The sequence below is a fragment of the Homalodisca vitripennis genome, chromosome X, assembly GCF_021130785.1.
Source record: "Homalodisca vitripennis isolate AUS2020 chromosome X, UT_GWSS_2.1, whole genome shotgun sequence".
NCBI classification, from domain to species: domain Eukaryota; kingdom Metazoa; phylum Arthropoda; class Insecta; order Hemiptera; family Cicadellidae; genus Homalodisca; species Homalodisca vitripennis.
Genome location: NC_060215.1, coordinates 66,098,038 through 66,104,209, shown reverse-complemented (window position 1 = coordinate 66,104,209; position 6,172 = coordinate 66,098,038).

The following is a 6,172-nucleotide window of genomic DNA, read 5'->3' as shown; positions in this document are numbered from 1 at the left end:
TGAAAAACCCAATAGCCTCTGTTTTGCTCTCGAAATAAATTAATAGTTTCCTGTTAGAGAACTAATAATGAGAGATTTGGTGACAGTGACAGTAGACGTTACCACTCAACAAGGGAAAAACAGGTGATTTTTGCCTTAGTAAATTTCCCTAATCCATCAATAACCTGTCCACTAATAAAATAGAAAGCCTGCTGCATTCCGGCGAGAAAGAGGAGTGGCTATGACAGCAATGTGCACCACACCTACTGGAGCAGCACCAACACAAACACTAAAGGTGAAGAGATACTCCAGTGTATGACCTGGAACTGACAAATAAAGGGTCAGAATCTACATTTATTTCAAAAGTAAAGCAGAGATGTTGGATATCACTTTGACCAAAGAGCTAAACTGTTAGGTGGCATGTCTCGCAGGAGGCCTCACTGTAGAACCATCAATTCATTAGGTTCAACCTAGAGGAGGGAGTAAAGATGAATGTGATATACAGGGTTTCTAAATTTACTAACTGGATGAGGATACAGAGAGAAACCGTAGCGGATGAGTTTTTAGAAATAGATCCCTAGCAGAAAAATTAGTTTGTACTGGAAAGGTCAGCCTAAATGGTTATAAAATGCCATAATAAAGTCCCTATGAGAAAAACTGCCCCCTTAGAAGTAATAGGCTAAAGAAAGATGTGTCTTGGTGGACAAGGAGGCTAGAAACACTTAGAATAGAACAATGTTTTATTTCTGAACATCAAGTACAGAGAAATGTGTTAAAATATATGGAAATTATACAATACGATATATTGAAAAATATACATTATGATCACGTTCTTTCCTTTAGTTAAGACCACTGTCTTTGATTTTGTCTACAAACTGTTACTCAATTTAGTTACATTAACACTAGATGTATTTTGTACACAGATCAAACATTGACGCAGCCAACGTGGGGCATGTACTCGTCAACAGAATAAAAAGCTTTTGGGGTCTTAAGCCACAAATTGGCGCCCTTAATTTAAACGTTATTAATTGGTAGATACGCAGCAAATTGAATAATCTAGTGGGGCAGATACGAAGCATAATTGGCACCACAAGTGGGGTCTTACTTGAGCAACTACAAGATTATATCGAAACCTAGTGTTGTAATCATGTACTAACTCATGAGAGATAAAGGTGTTGTTATTTTCTCTAACAAACACTAAATTCTGATATATATAAATACAAGCAAGAGTCATTATTTTAAAATTACAAAAGACTGTCTGCAGGACTCTTGATTAAAAAGATCCGCCATTAACCTGATTGCCTTTTTTTGCCACAAGAAAACTTTTTTGGAGGCACCAGAGTTGCCCCATAGACGGGTACCATAACAAAGGTGTATATGAAACAGTCCAAAGTAGGTCATTAACAATGCTTCAAAATTAACACAGTACCTAAGTTTACGTAGGAGAAAGATTACTCTAGAAAGATTTTTTACAGATACCTTCCACATGTGACCTCCAGCTAAGTTTACTGTCAAGTACAATCCCCAAGAGCTTAACAGGTTTAATGTAGTTATCGTCTAAATTTAAATTATTATTGTATGTAAAAATTATGTTTTGAGTCTTATTTTCATTTATAATAAGGTTGTTGGCTGAATACCAATCTTTAGCTTTTTGAAGAGCATTAATTAATTGTACATTAAGTTGCCACACATCCACATTAGAACAAAGAAGAGTTGTATTGTCTGCATAAAGTACAGATATGGATGAAACATTAACATGAAAATCATTTATAAAGACTAAAATAAAAAAAGGATCAAGTACAGAGCCTTGGGGAACACCTGCTACTATCTTCTGATACTGTGACGAAACATTGTTTACAGTTACCATTTGTATTCTATTTGTTAGGTAACTTTGAATCAACTTTAATTTTTTGTTTCTTACACCATAGAAATTAAAGTTTTTCAAACAGAATAGAGTGAGTAACAACATCAAACGCCTTTGTTAGGTCTATAAGGGTAGAACCAATTACTTGTTTGTTTTCTAGACCACTAAGAATTGAATTTACTAGACATTCTATAGCCTTAGCAGTAGAGTGATTTGGCCTAAATCCAAATTGGTTTTTGTACAGTAGATTGTTTTCCATAAAATACTTATATAATTGTTTAAACATACAGGTTTCTATTATTTTGCTAAGGGTTGGTACAATAGTAATAGGTCTATAGTTCTCAGGCTTTTCTTTTCGTACTTTTTTAAAAATAGGTGTAACTTTACAGTATTTTAGACAGTCTGGGAACTCACTTACAATTAAGATTTGGTTTATAAGGCAGGTTAGGGGTGAAAAGATTTCATCAACTATAGTCTTAAAGACAAAATTGGAAAGGCCATAAATATCTTCACTCTTCGATACACTTAAGTCAATTACTGCTGCTCTTACTTCACTAGTATTAAAAGCTTCCCAACTAAAGTTACTTGTAAAACAGTTTTGATGGCGAGAAAAGTTATACAACAAATTATGGTAAGACAGAGTATTGGTATCAAAGTTCAAGCCAAGATTAACAGGAACATTTACAAAATGATTGTTTAAAACATCAGGAGTTACTGGTATCATACTGTCTTTACTTTTGGAAATAAAATCCCCTGCTTCCTTTCTGATTATCTGCCATGCCACTTTACATTTATTTTGGGAGTTCATGATGAGTGAATCATTTGCAGATTTTTTTGTTTTAGTGATTACCCTTTTGTACAGCTTCTTAAAATTCTTAAACCTAATCTTATCATTTACACTTAAGCTACTTTTCCATTTATCATAGAGAATTACCATATAAGACCTCATACGTTCAATTTCAGGAGTGTACCATGACAATTTCGGTTTTTTGTTAGCTTTACTTTTAACATTAACAAGTGGACAATATATATTAAAATATGATGTTAAAATATTTAAGAACATTAAACAGTTTGCATTTACATCTAAACTATCATTTAAAAAATCCCAATCTTCACAATAACTGAGAGCTTCCTTAAGATTACGTATTCTAACAGGTGAAATGAGATGCCTCATTTTAAATCTTAGAACTATCCATATTCCTGGATTTTTTAAAACCCAATTTAATATCAACAAAGATGCCAGCATGATCGGAAGTAATATCTTGCTTCAATAAGGTAGAATTGCATAGCTTTTTATCAATATTTGTGTACATGTTGTCTAGACAGGCCTTGTTTCTAGTTGGTAAACTATTTATGGAATATAAATCCATTGATCTAAGCGTATTTACAAAAAACTGAACATCATTATCACTCTCCAACTTTAAAATATCAACATTCAGATCTCCAGTTAAAATAAAATATTTACATTTTCTAATCATTAAAAAAGACAATAATTTATCCAAATAATCAATAAAAATGTTAAAATCAGAGAGGGGTTCTATAAACATTTAAGATAATAAGATTAAAATCAAGCAGCTTAATTGCAGAGGCTTCATATAGAGAATTAATACAAAAGTCAGAAATATCAAAACTCTGATATCTAGAACTTAAGTCTAGGCTTATAAAAATTGATGAGCCACCACACTTAAGGGGAGGTTTCCTACAGTAATATGATGCTAGTACAAATCCATTAGGAACAAATATTGACATTTCATCCTCATGTAGCCAATGTTCACTCAGACAAACCACATTAGTTTCCGTTTCTTCTAATACTATGTCTAGGTCATTAAGTTTACTTCTTAGAGACTGAATATTTAAGATTAGTAATCTAAGACTAGACCCCAGAGTATGTTTGTTTACCAAATTACACTTAGCTCTAAAGATAGGGTTATAATTGTCATCATTGTTGTGGGTTAAGTAACTGGGTGCTGGACCTTCAGTGGAGAGTTTCCCGACCAGGATTTAGTAGATGGAGACGCTTGTAGAGAACCTGGTATAATTTCAACCGATGTCGACTGTTCTTCCCGACATCCAGGTGGAGGGGGTTGCTCTATAGTCATCACTACAGCTGCCTCTTATGAAGGATTTATTGATAATATCCACATGAGGCGCAATGATCAATAATATCCACAAGAGATGCAATGATCGTTTCAGCGCAGTGGTTTTACTAGGTTAGCAGAGATTTCATCTAGACCACTGGAGGTTTTATTCTTAAGGTAGGAAATGATCTCTTCCACCTTCTTCACAGTTGTGTCTGTTACGATAAGCTTTATCTGTGTTAGCCTATTAGTTGGTGGGTTGCTAGCTGCTCTTAATGTGTCCCTTGCTATATTTGAGAAGTAGTTGTTGAATTCTTCTGTATTTTCTTCAGGTTTCTCTATAGTTTTCCCTTCAGTAACTAGTTTGATGAGTGGATTCTTCTCCCCTCTTTTTGTAGTCCTCTTACTGTTCACTATCTCTCAAGCTGCTTTGGATTTGTTGCTGGACTGCTGTATATGGTTTGCTGCACTATCTTGCCTTAATGTTCTTAGTCTTATGTCGTATTGATTTTTTTAATTAACCATGACAGATCTGTTTCTCTCAAGCCCTTTGAATTCATGCCTCCGAAGCAATTGTAGATAGTCATGCTTTAGTTGGTTAACTTCTCTGTCATTGTAGTTTGTAAAGCTTTTGTTTTTTCTCTGCCAAATTTTCTTTAGTGGGTATGCAGCATTTTTTTTCACTGTCACAGTATTTATAAAATTTGTATAAGCCCTATCAGCTGCTATCGTTGAGTAGACTTTAATTCATGTATTGCAAGGCACATTTTGGGTGGTTGAGAGTTTTAGCATTTATTTGTCATCTGATTTGGGATAACTGTCTAGATTGGTCAGTAGTAATGTCCAGCACACAGAAATGTCCTTTATGATTTGATAGACCTGTATCCAGTATGTGCACTTTGAGGCTTTCTATGGGGAAATTTGTACACACACAGTCAATTGAAAAAAGCTGAGTGATCAGTGATTCTAGTTGGCGGAAGATTTAGTCTGTTAATGTTATAAGCTGCTAGAGTCTCCTCAAGCCTATTTTTAGATTTAAGTACCTTTAAGAAGTCAATATTTATGTAACCTACTAGAGCTATGTTACTTTTATGTGGTTGTGTTTGTTCTAAAAGTTTGCACAACATTATGAAGGGCATCATAACATAATTTGTTTGTGGTGGTCTGGACCCTCCAATTGCAGTAATGTTAGTTTTATTTATTGTCAGAGATGCCACCGCTATTTCACAATTAAATTCCTCACTAAGATCTCCCATACTTGTAAATTTACCTCAATGACTGTATCATCTTTTATGAAAATAACCACTCCTCCACATTTATGTTGTTTGGCAGAAATTTTCCACTAGCTTGTATCCAGGAATTATTGTGTTCTGCAATTCATTCCACTTTCTATTAATACTAATATGTTTGGAAAGATATCTTGTAGTAGCTGAGTTGCTTCTTTTTTATCTCTATTTTCCTTGTTTTGGTGGAGGAGAGTAATTTTTATTTTTGTGCATTAAAAAATGGATAGGGTGTTGCAAATCAGCTTCTTACAGAGGAATCTAACTTTTGGTCTTGGGAGGAGAGTGACTGTTGTGTAGAAAGCTCTTGAGACAGAGCTCAGCCCTAATGTGGGCATTTTCTTTTCTCATGAGCTGTTTATAAAATTGTATGAAAAACCTTCACATTTGTCATCTCACTGCGTAATTTTGACATTTATTGATGGTGAATTGTTCAAATTCATGTTTAATTAAGATTTGTCAAGGATTGAATTTTGTAAACTGTCATCTTTTCTAGCAGCTTTTGCAACATTTAAAGAAATATTATACAATTTTCTTCTTGTGTTCTTGGTTGGGAGAGATGTGTGCTTTGCACTGTGAGTAGTCGGGCTATCTTCTCGTCCAGATGTATTGAAGCGATAAGAGTCTCTAATGGCTTGAGTCAGATTCTGGTTAATGGCTTGTGTGATTTCGGATGTGAAAGAGTAACTTGCATTGTTATCTCCTGATGTTAGGTTGGTTGTCTTATTTGTTATGGTATTTGTTCTTGTGGTCTCAAAACATGAGATTGACAATTCATCCTGAAAAGAGACATCAGGAGATAATGAGCTGGTGTAAAGAGTTTGAGTTGTGGATTGCTCCAGATGACTATTGTTTAGAATTATGCTACAATATTTACTGTACACTTTGATTCTGCTGAGAAAAGAATATAAGCCTTGTGATTTGTTTTTGTTCCATAAGTTTTAGCAGAAGATTTCCTGCATCTTTCT